Source organism: Thalassophryne amazonica, unplaced genomic scaffold (assembly GCF_902500255.1).
Source record: "Thalassophryne amazonica unplaced genomic scaffold, fThaAma1.1, whole genome shotgun sequence".
Classification (NCBI taxonomy): domain Eukaryota; kingdom Metazoa; phylum Chordata; class Actinopteri; order Batrachoidiformes; family Batrachoididae; genus Thalassophryne; species Thalassophryne amazonica.
The window spans coordinates 151258-167486 of record NW_022986277.1 but is presented as its reverse complement, the minus strand read 5'-3'; positions in this window follow the sequence as shown (position 1 = coordinate 167486).

Below are 16229 nucleotides of genomic sequence, written 5' to 3'. Positions count from 1 at the left end.
GGTAAATTTATACCAACCTGGTAAAATCAGACCAACCTGGTAAAATCAGACTATACTGAGTTATACAAATCATCATTTTTACAGTGTTAATGGGTTCATTTCAAATACAGAAATCCCATACTATGTTGCCCTGGTAAGTTCAGCCTGGTATATATAGTCTAAGCTGGTAAATTCAGACTTGCAGGCTGGAAATTTCAGAATAGCTAGGTAACTAGTAACCAGAATTATAATGGTTAAATCAATAAGAATCAATATAAAGTGACAGGATTTACTTGTGGTTCCAATTAAAAAAATTATTTAATATATTTGCTTGAGGATGCTGAGGATGGAGCCACCAGGCAGGAGGAGAAGAGGGAGACCAAAGAGGAGGTTCATGGATGTGCTGAGAGACGACATGCAGGTGGTTGGTGTGACAGAGGAAGATACAGAGGACAGGGTGAGATGGAAACGATTGATCTGGTGTGGCGACCCCTAACGGGAACAGCCGAAAGACAAAGAAGATGATTTGCTTGGCAAATTTGGACCAGGGTCAATAACACACAAGTCTCAATATACCAAGATGGTAAAATCAGACTGGTGGTAAGTTCAGACTGTGGCTGCTACAGTCTCCTTTTACCTGGTAAATTCAGACTGGTGGTAATCTCAGACCGGCCACCGTCCCTCCCCACGTAGAGCAGACCATGTGTTTTTTTAAAACTACACAAATACACTGCTTCGCTTTAAATGCACAGTAAGTCTATTTCAGATGATCCGCGTGGACCATCTATCTCTTAAAAGGCTTTATTTTACGCTGTGTCACGCTAGAAAGCGGTAGCTATCGTTGCTAATTTCATTAGCTGTTATGCTCTAGTCTTATTGTTTTTTTTCCTGTGGACGTTGCAGTGCCACACACAGGCCTGGCCTATGTACTACAACGTTAAATGAAGCTTCGAGGCACAGAATTTGCCTCGAACATTTTTTGTAATCGAATTATTCGAGTTACTCGACTAATCGTTTCAGCCCTAAATGTGAGGTACATTCACTAATGCTTTCTAACCAGGCTCTGATTATACCTACAGCTGTTGGCATCTTAACTTGAAATATTTTGTGGCTAAATCTAATTTCTCCATTGTAGATGTATTATAATCTGCATTCAGTTGCCTCCATTCCATAACTTTCAGAGCCTGTACAGTACACACCTATGTGTACAGTTACAGTATTCATATGGTATTCATTTGCACAGTGTTTATTCATAAATAAATAAATAACCTGCCCATGGCCTCTAGTGGGCGAGCCCAGCTATAGAGGCACCTATACTGTCTGTAGGACAACGTTAGTAAATTCTTTCATTAATGGATAGCGCGTCCTTCTGGTTATGTAACGTAACCATGTTTTATTTCTGGTTTTGTTTTGCACCTGGTTTTGCCTTGTTTAGGCAGACAGTGACACCGATGGTTACAAAATTAAAAATCTAAAGATAAACTCACCTGTATAAGTGCCATACAAGAAAACTGGAGAAGGTTTTTGTCAAGAAACCCGCCATCAAAGAACCCGTTGTCTCTCAGGTCTCCAAACAAGCACAGCCAAAACTCCACACAGTGCTTGCGAAGAAATCCCCACCAGTATTCGATCCTCTGGTTGGCGGTGCTTGCTCCCTCCAAGTAGCTATCCAGAGTGTCTTGTGTGGGCACGAGAAAATGCTGCAAACCTCTGACATGGCCATTTTCAGTTCCAAGATCACCTCTCACAACTCTGGGACAGCCCCCTAAACGTTTTACGGCCGCTAAGTAATAACCTTCAATCAACTTCGGATCGCTGCTTGTTCTGTAGGCATTTACATTTACTCTGATGGACTACCCAGCAGTGGGGAATAAGTTTCATTACACTAGAAGTCTTTCAGAAAGCACTGTAACTAGGTTTAAGGATATGATTCCTTCTTTATGTTCTCTAATGCCATATACCAACACAGTGCAGAGTAGCTACCTAAACTCTGTAAGTGAGATAGAGTATCTCGTCAATAGTTTTACATCCTCATTGAAGACAACTTTGGATGCTGTAGCTCCTCTAAAAAAGAGAGCTTTAAATCAGAAGTGCCTGACTCCGTGGTATAACTCACAAACTCGTAGCTTAAAGCAGATAACCCGTAAGTTGGAGAGGAAATGGCGTCTCACTAATTTAGAAGATCTTCACTTAGCCTGGAAAAAGAGTCTGTTGCTCTATAAAAAAGCCCTCCGTAAAGCTAGGACATCTTTCTACTCATCACTAATTGAAGAAAATAAGAACAACCCCAGGTTTCTTTTCAGCACTGTAGCCAGGCTGACAAAGAGTCAGAGCTCTATTGAGCTGAGTATTCCATTAACTTTAACTAGTAATGACTTCATGACTTTCTTTGCTAACAAAATTTTAACTATTAGAGAAAAAATTACTCATAACCATCCCAAAGACGTATCGTTATCTTTGGCTGCTTTCAGTGATGCCTGTATTTGGTTAGACTCTTTCTCTCCGATTGTTCTGTCTGAGTTATTTTCATTAGTTACTTCATCCAAACCATCAACATGTTTATTAGACCCCATTCCTACCAGGCTGCTCAAGGAAGCCCTACCATTATTTAATGCTTCGATCTTAAATATGATCAATCTATCTTTGTTAGTTGGCTATGTACCACAGGCTTTTAAGGTGGCAGTAATTAAACCATTACTTAAAAAGCCATCACTTGACCCAGCTATCTTAGCTAATTATAGGCCAATCTCCAACCTTCCTTTTCTCTCAAAAATTCTTGAAAGGGTAGTTGTAAAACAGCTAACTGATCATCTGCAGAGGAATGGTCTATTTGAAGAGTTTCAGTCAGGTTTTAGAATTCATCATAGTACAGAAACAGCATTAGTGAAGGTTACAAATGATCTTCTTATGGCCTCGGACAGTGGACTCATCTCTGTGCTTGTTCTGTTAGACCTCAGTGCTGCTTTTGATACTGTTGACCATAAAATTTTATTACAGAGATTAGAGCATGCCATAGGTATTAAAGGCACTGCGCTGCGGTGGTTTGAATCATATTTGTCTAATAGATTACAATTTGTTCATGTAAATGGGGAATCTTCTTCACAGACTAAAGTTAATTATGGAGTTCCACAAGGTTCTGTGCTAGGACCAATTTTATTCACTTTATACATGCTTCCCTTAGGCAGTATTATTAGACGGTATTGCTTAAATTTTCGTTGTTATGCAGATGATACCCAGCTTTATCTATCCATGAAGCCAGAGGACACACACCAATTAGCTAAACTGCAGGATTGTCTTACAGACATAAAGACATGGATGACCTCTAATTTCCTGCTTTTAAACTCAGATAAAACTGAAGTTATTGTACTTGGCCCCACAAATCTTAGAAACATGGTGTCTAACCAGATCCTTACTGTGGATGGCATTACCCTGACCTCTAGTAATACTGTGAGAAATCTTGGAGTCATTTTTGATCAGGATATGTCATTCAAAGCGCATATTAAACAAATATGTAGGACTGCTTTTTTGCATTTACGTAATATCTCTAAAATCAGAAAGGTCTTGTCTCAGAGTGATGCTGAAAAACTAATTCATGCATTTATTTCCTCTAGGCTGGACTATTGTAATTCATTATTATCAGGTTGTCCTAAAAGTTCCTTAAAAAGCCTTCAGTTAATTCAAAATGCTGCAGCTAGAGTACTGACGGGGACTAGAAGGAGAGAGCATATCTCACCCATATTGGCCTCTCTTCATTGGCTTCCTGTTAATTCTAGAATAGAATTTAAAATTCTTCTTCTTACTTATAAGGTTTTGAATAATCAGGTCCCATCTTATCTTAGGGACCTCGTAGTACCATATCACCCCAATAGAGCGCTTCGCTCTCAGACTGCAGGCTTACTTGTAGTTCCTAGGGTTTGTAAGAGTAGAATGGGAGGCAGAGCCTTCAGCTTTCAGGCTCCTCTCCTGTGGAACCAGCTCCCAATTCAGATCAGGGAGACAGACACCCTCTCTACTTTTAAGATTAGGCTTAAAACTTTCCTTTTTGCTAAAGCTTATAGTTAGGGCTGGATCAGGTGACCCTGAACCATCCCTTAGTTATGCTGCTATAGACGTAGACTGCTGGGGGGTTCCCATGATGCACTGTTTCTTTCTCTTTTTGCTCTGTATGCACCACTCTGCATTTAATCATTAGTGATCGATCTCTGCTCCCCTCCACAGCATGTCTTTTTCCTGGTTCTCTCCCTCAGCCCCAACCAGTCCCAGCAGAAGACTGCCCCTCCCTGATCCTGGTTCTGCTGGAGGTTTCTTCCTGTTAAAAGGGAGTTTTTCCTTCCCACTGTAGCCAAGTGCTTGCTCACAGGGGGTCGTTTGGACCATTGGGGTTTTACATAATTATTGTATGGCCTTGCCTTACAATATAAAGCGCCTTGGGGCAACTGTTTGTTGTGATTTGGCGCTATATAAAAAAATTGATTGATTGATTGATTAAGCCAAACCATTTTTCATGAATAACCGTCAATACATCCATTCACACTTATGCCATACGGCTTCAGTTTATCATAAGAGTCCAAGTGCCAGATGAAATTGAGCCCTTTTGAGAAGTAGTTTCGTCGTCTGAGACGTCTGGCCTGCCTCATTTCCACACCTCTGGGATCTAGCTCCTTTAACACAAGTCGTACATCCTCTTTTCTCACGTGTAGTCCACTTTCTCTGCATTTGGCGTACATCCAGCGGTAGCCATGAAGCAACCAGATCCACTAGTTCAGAATACTCTTTACGACGCGACAGTCCCTTTGAGCGCAGAATCCTCTTCAGATGTCTCTCACTTATATGAAAACCATGTCAATCAATCAATCAATTTTATTTATATAGCGCCAAATCACAACAAACAGTTGCCCCAAGGCGCTTTATATTGTAAGGCAAGGCCATACAATAATTACGTTAAAAAACCCCAACGGTCAAAACGACCCCCTGTGAGCAAGCACTTGGCGACAGTGGGAAGGAAAAACTCCCTTTTAACAGGAAGAAACCTCCAGCAGAACCAGGCTCAGGGAGGGGCAGTCTTCTGCTGGGACTGGTTGGGGCTGAGGGAGAGAACCAGGAAAAAGACATGCTGTGGAGGGGAGCAGAGATCAATCACTAATGATTAAATGCAGAGTGGTGCATACAGAGCAAAAAGAGAAAGAAACACTCAGTGCATCATGGGAACTCCCCCAGCAGTCTAAGTGAGGAACCTTGGGGTAATTTTTGATCCTACATTGTCCTTTGACCTCCACATTAGAAATATTACGAGGACTGCTTTCTTCCACCTGCGAAACATAGCAAAGATTCATCCCATCCTGTCTATGGCTAATGTTGAGACCCTGATCCATGCATTTTTCTCTTCTAGATTGGACTACTGCAATGTTCTGTTTTCTGGTTTACCACAGTCTAGCATTAGGGGTCTCCAGTTGGTTCAGAATTGCTTCAGCCAAACTTTTGACACAAAGCAGAAAGTTCGACCACATTACACCCATTTTGGCATCCCTTAACTGGCTTCCTGTCCCAATGAGATCAGATTTTAAGGTTCTGCTACTTGTCTGTAACATTGTTCACGGTCTGGCACCTCCCTACCTAGGTGACCTAATTAAACCTTATGTAACGGCCCAGGCTTTACGTTCTCAGGGTGCAGGACTACTTTGTGTCCCTAGGGTGAATAAGAAGTCTGCGGGTCATAGAGCTTTCTCTTATCATGCCCCTGTTCTGTGGAATGATCTTCCTGCTTCACTAAAACGGTGAGATTCTGTGGAGACTTTCAAGTCCAGACTTAAGACGCACTTATTTTCCCTTTCGTATGGCTAGCATGCTGGCATAGTATAGTTCTGCGCTTTTTTACTCTTTTAATTCATTTTATTAGGAAATGGAGTGTGCAGCGGCCTCAACTTTACCTAAAGTCTGGGTCTTTTAGTGAATCTAAAAGGGGCTAGTGGCCGGCGATCACCTTAGTATTTCCTGTTTTTGTTGTTGTTTAATGCTGACAAATTATACAGTATTTCTTGTCTTGCTGATGCCTGATTCTGTTTTTTTGTCTCTGTTTAAGGTGCAGCTCCATCCAGAGATGGGTGTGGTATTTGTGCTGGAGACCTTCCTGTCCTGTGCAACAACAGCATTTCCTCTGTATTTGTTTTGTGAATTGTTCTGTAATTTATGTCTGTATCATGGCCCAAGCAGAGGGTCACCCCTTTGAGTCTGGTCTGCTTGAGGTTTCTTCCTCAGAGGGAGTTTTTTCTTACCACTGCTGCTCTGGGGGTTAGTAAGGTTAGACCTTACTTGTGTGAAGCACCTTGAGGCAACTCTGTTGTGATTCAGCACTATATAAATCAAATCAAGTCAATTTAATTTATATAGCGCCAAATCACAACAAACAGTTGCCCCAAGGCGCTTCATATTGCAAGGCAAAAGCCATACAATAATCACAGAAAAACCCCAACGGTCAAAACGACCCCCTATGAGCAAGCACTTGGTGACAGTGGGAAGGAAAAAACCCCTTTTAACAGGAAGAAACCTCCAGCAGAACCAGGCTCAGGGAGGGGCAGTCTTCTGCTGGGACTGGTTGGGGCTGAGGGAGAGAACCAGGAAAAAGGCATGCTGTGGAGGGGAGCAGAGATCAATAACTAATGATTAAATGCAGAGTGGTGCATACAGAGCAAAAAGAGAAAGAAACAGTGCATCATGGGAACCCCCCAGCAGTCTAAGTCTATAGCAGCATAACTAAGGGATGGTTCAGGGTCACCTGATCCAACCCTGACTATAAGCTTTAGCAAAAAGGAAAGTTTTAAGCCTAATCTTAAAAGTAGAGAGGGTGTCTGTCTCCCTGATCTGAATTGGGAGCTGGTTCCACAGGAGAGGAGCCTGAAAGCTGAAGGCTCTGCCTCCCATTCTACTCTTACAAACCCTAGGAACTACAAGTAAACCTGCAGTCTGAGAGCGAAGCGCTTTATTGGGGTGATATGGTACTATGAGGTCCCTAAGATAAGATGGGACCTGATTATTCAAAACCTTATAAGTAAGAAGAAGAATTTTAAATTCTATTCTAGAATTAACAGGAAGCCAATGAAGAGAGGCCAATATGGGTGAGGGCTTCCTTGAGCAGCCTGCTAGGAATGGGGGCTAATAGACATGTTGATGGTTTGGATGAAGTAACTAATGAAAATAACTCAGACAGAACAATCGGAGAGAAAGAGTCTAACCAAATACTGGCATCACTGAAAGCAGCCAAAGATAATGATACGTCTTTGGGATGGTTATGAGTAATTTTTTCTCTAATAGTTAAAATTGTATTAGCAAAGAAAGTCATGAAGTCATTACTAGTTAAAGTTAAAGGAATACTCGGCTCAATAGAGCTCTGACTCTGTCAGCCTGGCTACAGTGCTGAAAAGAAACCTGGGGTTGTTCTTATTTTCTTCAATTAGTGATGAGTAGTAAGATGTCCTAGCTTTACGGAGGGCTTTTTTATAGAGCAACAGGCTCTTTTTCCAGGCTAAGTGAAGATCTTCTAAATTAGTGAGACGCCTCTCCAACCTACGGGTTATCTGCTTTAAGCTGCGAGTTTGTGAGTTATACCACAGAGTCAGGCACTTCTGATTTAAAGCTCTCTTTTTCAGAGGAGCTACAGCATCCAAAGTTGTCTTCAATGAGGATGTAAAACTATTGACGAGATACTCTATCTCACATAGTTTAGGTAGCTACTCTGCACTGTGTTGGTATATGGCATTAGAGAACATAAAGAAGGAATCATATCCTTAAACCTAGTTACAGTGCTTTCTGAAAGACTTCTAGTGTAATGAAACTTATTCCCCACTGCTGGGTAGTCCATCAGAGTAAATGTAAATGTTATTAAGAAATGATCAGACAGAAGGGAGTTTTCAGGGAATACTGTTAAGTCTTCAATTTCCATACCATAAATCAGAACAAGATCTAAGATATGATTAAAGTGGTGGGTGGACTCATTTACATTTTGAGCAAAGCCAATTGAGTCTAATAATAGATTAAATGCAGTGTTGAGGCTGTTATTCTCAGCATCTGTGTGGATGTTAAAGTCGCCCACTATAATTATCTTATCTGAGCTAAGCACTAAGTCAGACAAAAGGTCTGAAAATTCACAGAGAATCTCACAGTAACGACCAGGTGGACGATAGATAATAACAAATAAAACTGGTTTTTGGGACTTCCAATTTGGATGGACAAGACTAAGAGTCAAGCTTTCAAATGAATTAAAGCTCTGTCTGGGTTTTTGATTAATTAATAAGCTGGAATGGAAGATTGCTGCTAATCCTCTGCCTCGGCCCGTGCTACGAGCATTCTAGCAGTTAGTGTGACTCAGGGATGTTGACTCATTTATATTCATCCTGCTGTAACCAGGTTTCTGTAAGGCAGAATAAATCAATATGTTGATCAATTATTATATCATTTACTAACAGGGACTTAGAAGACATTCTGTAAGGCAGAATAAATCAATATGTTGATCAATTATTATATCATTTACTAACAGGGACTTAGAAGACAGAGACCTAATGTTTAATAGACCACATTTAACTGTTTTAGTCTGTGGCGCAGTTGAAGGTGCTATATTATTTTTTCTTTTTGAATTTTTATGCTTAAATAGATTTTTGCTGGTTATTGGTGGTCTGGGAGCAGGCACCATCTCTACGGGGATGGGGTAATGAGGGGATGGCAGGGGGAGAGAAGCTGCAGAGAGGTGTGTAAGACTACAACTCTGTTTCCTGGTCCCAACCCTGGATAGTCACGGTTTGGAGGATTTAAGAAAATTGGCCAGATTTCTAGAAATGAGAGCTGCTCCATCCAAAGTGGGATGGATGCCGTCTCTCCTAACAAGACCAGGTTTTCCCCAGAAGCTTTGCCAATTATCTATGAAGCCCACCTCATTTTTTGGACACCACTCAGACAGCCAGCAATTCAAGGAGAACATGCGGCTAAATATGTCACTCCCGGTCCGATTGGGGAGGGGCCCAGAGAAAACTACAGAGTCCGACATTGTTTTTGCAAAGTTACACACCGATTCAATGTTAATTTTAGTGACCTCCGATTGGCGTAACCGGGTGTCATTACTGCCGACGTGAATTACAATCTTACCAAATTTACGCTTAGCCTTAGCCAGCAGTTTCAAATTTCCTTCAATGTCGCCTGCTCTGGCCCCCGGAAGACAATTGACAATGGTTGCTGGTGTCGCTAACTTCACATTTCTCAAAACAGAGTCGCCAATAACCAGAGTTTGATCCTCGGCGGGTGTGTCGTCGAGTGGGGAAAAACGGTTAGAAATGTGAACGGGTTGGCGGTGTACACGGGGCTTCTGTTTAGGACTACGCTTCCTCCTCACAGTCACCCAGTCGGCCTGCTTTCCCAGCTGTTTGGGATCTGCCAGAGGGAAACTAACGGCGGCTGAGCTACCTTGGTCCGCACCGACTGCAGGGGCCTGGCTAGCTGTAGAATTTTCCACGGTGCAGAGCCAAATCTCCAATTCGCCCAGCCTGGCCTCCAAAGCTACAAATAAGCTACACTTATTACAAGTACCATTACTGCTAAAGGAGGCCGAGGAATAACTAAACATTTCACACCCAGAGCAGAAAAGTGCGGGAGAGACAGGAGAAGCCGCCATGCTAAACCGGCTAAGAGCTAGTAGCTGCGCTAAGCTAGCAGATTCCTAAAAACACACAAAGTGAATAATGTGTAAATAATTTAGAGGTGATTCAGCAGAGGGAGTGCTTTAGTTAAGGCACGTGAAGATTACACTGTGAAACAAATCCTTATCTAGTTAACTAGATCAATCTAACTGCGCAGATTAAACAGCTAACAGATACAGCAAAACACCGCTGTGCTCCGGAACAGGAAGTGATACAATACTGCAGTGAGAGCCAACCACCAGTAGAGGCAAGCAATGAGGTCAAACTATGAGGTCTGAGGCCAATCTCAAAATAAAACTCTATGAACCTCTCACGTACGTGCATGTCTTCCATGATTGCAGCAGTACTACAGCAAAGTGACCCGGAAACACTAGAAATACAGGAAGTACAGTGTTTTCTCAGGATAACGCAAACTGACCCGGAAACACTATAAATACAGGAAGTACTTTGTTTTCTCAGGATAACGCAAACTGACCCGGAAACACTATAAATACAGGAAGTACTTTGTTTTCTCAGGATAACGCAAAACTTTCTCGAGATATTGCAAAAATTATTATTTTTTCTCACCTACATTTTTTTTTCCCCACCATGTCCCCTGGGAGGCTCACTAGGGATGATGATGGATAAATGTGTATGCATACATATAATATTTTAATGGATTTTGTAATATGATTATGCTATCTGTGTGTAGCCTGTTAGGGTGCATTTCACAGGATGGTCCATCTTGGAAAATTTCTGGTTTATTTTCTTTAAAATGGTATTTCTAGCTGTATTTTTGTGCTGTAACGACACTTCTTCTCAGGGCCTCTATTTAAACTGGGTGGAAGGAAATCTATGATAGAGGCAGACGAAGAAAAAAAATAAGAGGAACAGAGCAGCTTAGCTTATGATATGTATGAGACAGAACGTCCGGCCAAGGCTAGAGCGAAGATAGCACGACCCAGAAATGCTACAGTCAAACGTTACGTTTGACTGTATCAAAAGAAGAGAAAGTCAGAGTAAAAGTACTGAGAGAGTAGGGGGACACAAGAGGAAGTAAAATAAGAGATCCGCCTGGAAGGGACAGAGGTTGGTATAATAGCAGTTTGTTTGCCCTCAATCTATGACCTTTTTTGGGGGGGGGGAGGGGGGGGGGAGCTTAACAGTGTTTGGGGGACATTCTTTTGATTATCCTAGAGACGTAATCAGGATTTCAGTTTGAGTTAAGTTATATCCATGTGGACTCTGTATTGTGTGTAGGCATGACGTTTATGATGTAATGACATGATTACTTTTTAGGCAATGTAGACCACCAAGACATATGTGTTTTTTTAATGGGTTTTTGTTACAGTTTGTGGGTTTGAGACATAGTGACAGATGCACATTTTTTGTTGGTGGACTTCCTGAAATGTGCTAGGATTTTGTACTACAATAACTAGGCCATTTTTGTGCTTGACAGTATGCACATAATTTTTACACTGATTATGTACATTTAATGTAAATCCCATGAGAACTCTAAGACATGGGAGTATTTTGCAGAAAGGTAGAAACGTAAGACAATTAGTTTTAAGATTTCAGATTTATTTTGTATTTATTGTGGTATTTCTTGGTTTTAGGCTACCTGATACGGATATTCACCTGGATCGTACAGTTTTTAATAGGCATTACTGAAGGTGAATCATGTAATTACAAATAATAATAATAATAATAAATAAAAGATAATGTGGCAATTTAGGTATATGTGATACTTTATGGACCACTTTGTGAAATGTGACCAGTGATTATTTTCCTTTTGTGGTTTCTTTTCCCCATTTTTGTTTATTTGTAGTTCTTGTAGTCACAGTCTGTGGGTTTGTTTTTCCATTAAGAGGATGTTTCCTTGTAGCTTTTCTTTAGTGGTTTCTTCGTTATATGTTTACAGCTGCTGATTACGTCCGGATTTAACGGCAGATTTGGATGGTTCCTGTTGTTTTGGGTGGTCTGGGTGAGGTGTGATGTCCGGAGGGCACCTGGGGTCGCTATACTTCGTTTATATTATTGATTTTGTGATTTTTGCATTTTCACCGGTAAGTTGTTGTTCTTAAAATATACTTACTTTTACATAACTGGCTACCCACTGTTATAGGTGGCAAGCCACTGTACTTATTCTTACTTATGTGGACAACAACGAGCAGTATCGGTCTGGCTATGGTCTTGGTAACTGGCAAAGTATCTGAATTTTCTGATGTAGACATTTGTATAATAAAAATGTTATTGTGCTGTTTTGCACCTGTCTTAAAGTAACCCTGAGAATGTACTTGTTATTCAACTTTGTTTTAGCATGCTGGGGTCAGTCTGAACTGGGAGTGAAGAGCTGGATGTACTTGTTACACTGATTGCACAACTTTGTTTTAGCATGTTGGGGTCAGTCTGAACTGGGAGTGAAGAGCTGGATGTACTTGTTACACTGATTGCACAACTTTGTTTTAGCATGTTGGGGTCAGTCTGAACTGGGAGTGAAGAGCTGGATGTACTTGTTATATTATTCACAACTTTGTTTTTGTTGCTATTGACGACTGCGCTGAAGAGATGTTTTTGCAAGAGGAAATACCTTTTTGATGCCTGTTGATTAAAGAAATTATGTGCGCCAGGGAGTTTGAAATGGCCACTCACCCTCCCTTTGCGCACACACTAGAAAAGAGGAGGCAGAGCCATGCTCCGATAGAGTCTGCTGCGGGTTAACGTACGAACGCCCAGCCGGTTGACAAGCGCACTTTACCGAAGGTGTTGCCTCTCCACCTTAAAGGCGTCACGGTAAGAGAAGAAGAGATATTTCATGCGCTGCAACCACTTGTGTTTGATGTAACTGCTTTTGTGGGGAATAAATATACGCCTTTTTATTCTAGCAAAATGCAGTCTGTGTGATCATTTCTGTGTGCCGATCTGACCGAACCTTGTTTTTCAAAACAACATTCAGCATCAAAGGTATGGTACCTAAGGATGGTTCTTTTTTTAGTGAGAACTTTTGCTCCATATCTTTTGTGGTATCAGTTATGTATTGGCCTATGTGCTGTGGCTATGCAAACTCAAATTTTAAACTTGGGCTGTTGCGTTTATGCCTTGGTGTGTGGCATTGGACATGGAGGTGCATGTGTGGATTGTATGGATTTGAGTTGGACGCTCCTTTATGATGCCGTGGGTGTTGGCTTCTGTGAGCTGTTTGGCGACGGGCCCCTGGTAAGTGGCTGACGTGGCGAGCCACACGGACACTGTGTGGCTAAGAGGGGGGATTGTCGAATAATTATTTCATCAATTTAATTTGATTAATTGTTGCAAATTGGCTTCATAGAAAGGTAGACATGTCAAATTGGATAAAGGAATAATCCAGATTATATGGATACAATATGCAGACTTCACCAATGGAGACCAAAATTTTACAATAACTATAAATAATTTATGAGACTTATTTGGATGATTGTTATACTACAACTGTATCAGTACAATCTCAAAATTATTGAGGATGTTTAAAAGGACCTTGTTAACATTTATCTTGGGGCACCAAAATAATGGATGAAATCTCAGGGGGATTATACCACCAAATTAGTGAAGGTTTGTGCTGAATCATATTGGTATAGAGGGGGGCATATATTAAGGTGTACCCTTCCAGAAGACTGTCATGGAGTATTCACCATCATTTTCTTATTATTTCCTTAATTACTGTTAATATGATGGAAAGGGACTTAATACGGTATTCTAGAGATTACAGAGTACAAAGGAGGCCTGCTAGTATTTTATATATAGTATTTGGAAAAATATGATAGTTCAATACATAGGGGAGTGACTGAGAAATCTAAATTGGTGGTTCTAAATTTTTTTTGAAGATGGCACTGTTACTGCAGCAGCCTGCTACTTCAGCTCTGCCCCCTCTTTTCCTACTTTCGCTATTTTTAATACTTTTTAATAGTGCTTTATTGTTTTTATTTGTAGTGGGTGGTACCCTGTGCAAGTGTGCACATGGGAAACCCAATTTTGTAACTCTTGTGCTTAGCGTTGTGCTTCTTTCAGCACTTTTTGAGACAGCGCGTGGAAATCCCTTTGTCTCCGCCTCTGAACGCTCCATTGTTTACACCCAGGATCAGCTGCTTGGACTAAGAGACTCTATGTACAGTCGGCTGGGTCCCTGCTATGCTGAGCACCTGGATATACCTGCAGACATACGAATGAGACTGAGAGGCTGCAGGGGCGGGCAGACGAAGTGGAGAAGGAGTTATATTCCATCTGTGGTCATGGGGAATGTAAGGTCTCTCCGCAACAAGACCGAGAAGCTAGCAGTGCTAACCCGTTTTCAGAGGCTGTATAAGGGCTGCAGTCTCATGTGCTTCACGGAGACGTGGTTGGATGAACATGTACCAGACTCTGTTATTACCATGGATGGCTTCACACTTACCTGCGCGGACAGGACGTTGGCGGAGCGCGGGAAGAAGGGGGGGGGGGGGGGGGGGGGCTCGCCGTTTATGTGAGTGAGAGATGGTGCAACGCAGCTCATGTTCACATGAAGGATCAGATCTGCTCCTCGGAAGTGGAGCTACTCGCAGTGAGCATGAAGCCGTACTATCTCCCACGGGAGTTTGGGAGTGTGATTGTGCTCTGCGCGTATATTCCTCCCTCTGCAGGCGCCACCGCTGCCTGTGAGCGGATTCACAGTACAGTGACACAGCTGCAGACAACACCTCCGCGCTCTTCTCCTCATCACCGGGGACTTTAACCATGCTTCCCTCTCCGCCACCCTCCCTATGTTCACCCAGTACGTCACATGTAAAACCAGGGACAACAGAATACTGGACCTTTACGCTAATGTGGAGGATGCTTACACCTCCGCCCCCCCTCCCCCTGCTCGGACGCTCGGATCACAACCTCGTCTATCTGCTCCGCTAATACACACCCAGAGTGAGAAGAGAGCCAGTGCAGAAAAGGTCAGTGAAACTCTGGACTGAAGAGGCCACTGAGAGGCTGAAGAACTGTTTCAGAACCACAGACTGGAGCATGTTTCAAAACTCTTATGGTGAAGACATCAACGGCCTTGACCCAGTGTGTCACTGACTACATGAACTTCTGTGTGGAGAGCACTGTGCCCACCCCTGGGTGACCCCCGAGCTGAAGGTCCTGATGAACCAGAAGAAGAGGGCTTTCAACTCGGGAGACAGAGAGGAGCAGCATAGAGTTCAACAGGAGCTCCAGTAGAAGATCTGTGCAGCCAACAAGGTCGATGGAGGAGCAGCTGTTCTGGAACAACGTCAGAATCATGTGGAGATGCCTCAAGACCGCCTTCGGATTTGGGCAGTGTGCCAGCAGGACTGCAGTTGGAGATTCTCGGTTTGCAGTTACTTTAACCGTTTTGCCTCCTCCACACCTGCTCCCGGCTCTCCACGTCTCCAGCAGCCAGCAGCCAGCCCCTCAGTCCCTCTGACCCCCCAAATTCTTCCCCCTGGTCACCTCCACTGCACCCCGGACTTTGTCCCTCCTCTCCACAGACTGTATTCAACACCAGCACACCTCAGCTCACACCTCAGCTCCCCCCTCCCCCCACTGTGGCTCCGACTGAGGTGAGAGGTCAGGTTGTGTTTTGTTTCATTATGTTCTTTTTGTCTCTTTCTCTAAAATTGTATTGTAACATTGTTAGTCTATTATTATTGACTATTATTGTCTATGATGCAGACTATTATTGTTGTTGCTGTAATATATGAATAAAAATAAATAAAAGTAAATTACAATTTGACTCTTTTACGACAACGAAAGCTGAGCCATTAATTATACAGAAAACAAATCAACACAAAGGTGCTGATGCGAACAGCTTAATGCTAACTTTAACATTGAAAACGCCATAGACATGCTAAGGCGTTAGCATCAGCCCCCTTTTTAAGTTATAAAATACATCTATCAACTGTTTCAGAAGACCATAACAGGTCGGTAATGCGAAATAAAACAAACAATCAATCCACGAATCATAGATCAAAGCACTGCTTCGACCTGCGAATCAGTGGTTCAAAGCAAAGCCACGCTGCAGAAAAGTTGATTACAAACCTGCTGCAGGTCTGTAATCAATGTAGAGGAATTATCATTTTCCTGACAAGTGCGCAACTGCAAAAAAGCCTACCGGACATGACTCATGACAAATCAGCCTGACTTTGTTGCAGTCACTAATAATCAGTGGTGTCTCTGGCTGAAAACACAACTTTTTTGTGTGTGTGTGTGTGCGTGTGTGTGTGGGGGGGGGGGGGGTGTGTAACGAGTAACGGCCTAGCAAATAGAAAATGTATCGGAGTAGAAGTTTGCAATTAAGGTCAGAAATGTAGTGAAGTAAAATTGAAAGTAAGCTGAATTAAAAAAACTCAAGTAAAGTACAAAGTCTCCCAAAACGTACTTAAGTACAGTAGTGAAGTATTTTTACTTCGTTACTATACAACACTGAGCACCAGGGCGCCGTCCTCTCGCCTTTCCTCTTCACCCTTTACACCTCGGACTTCACCTACAACACGGACAGCTGCCACCTCCAGAAGTTCTCTGATGACTCCGTCATTTTGGGTTGCGTGTCTGAGGGGAACGAGCTGAAGT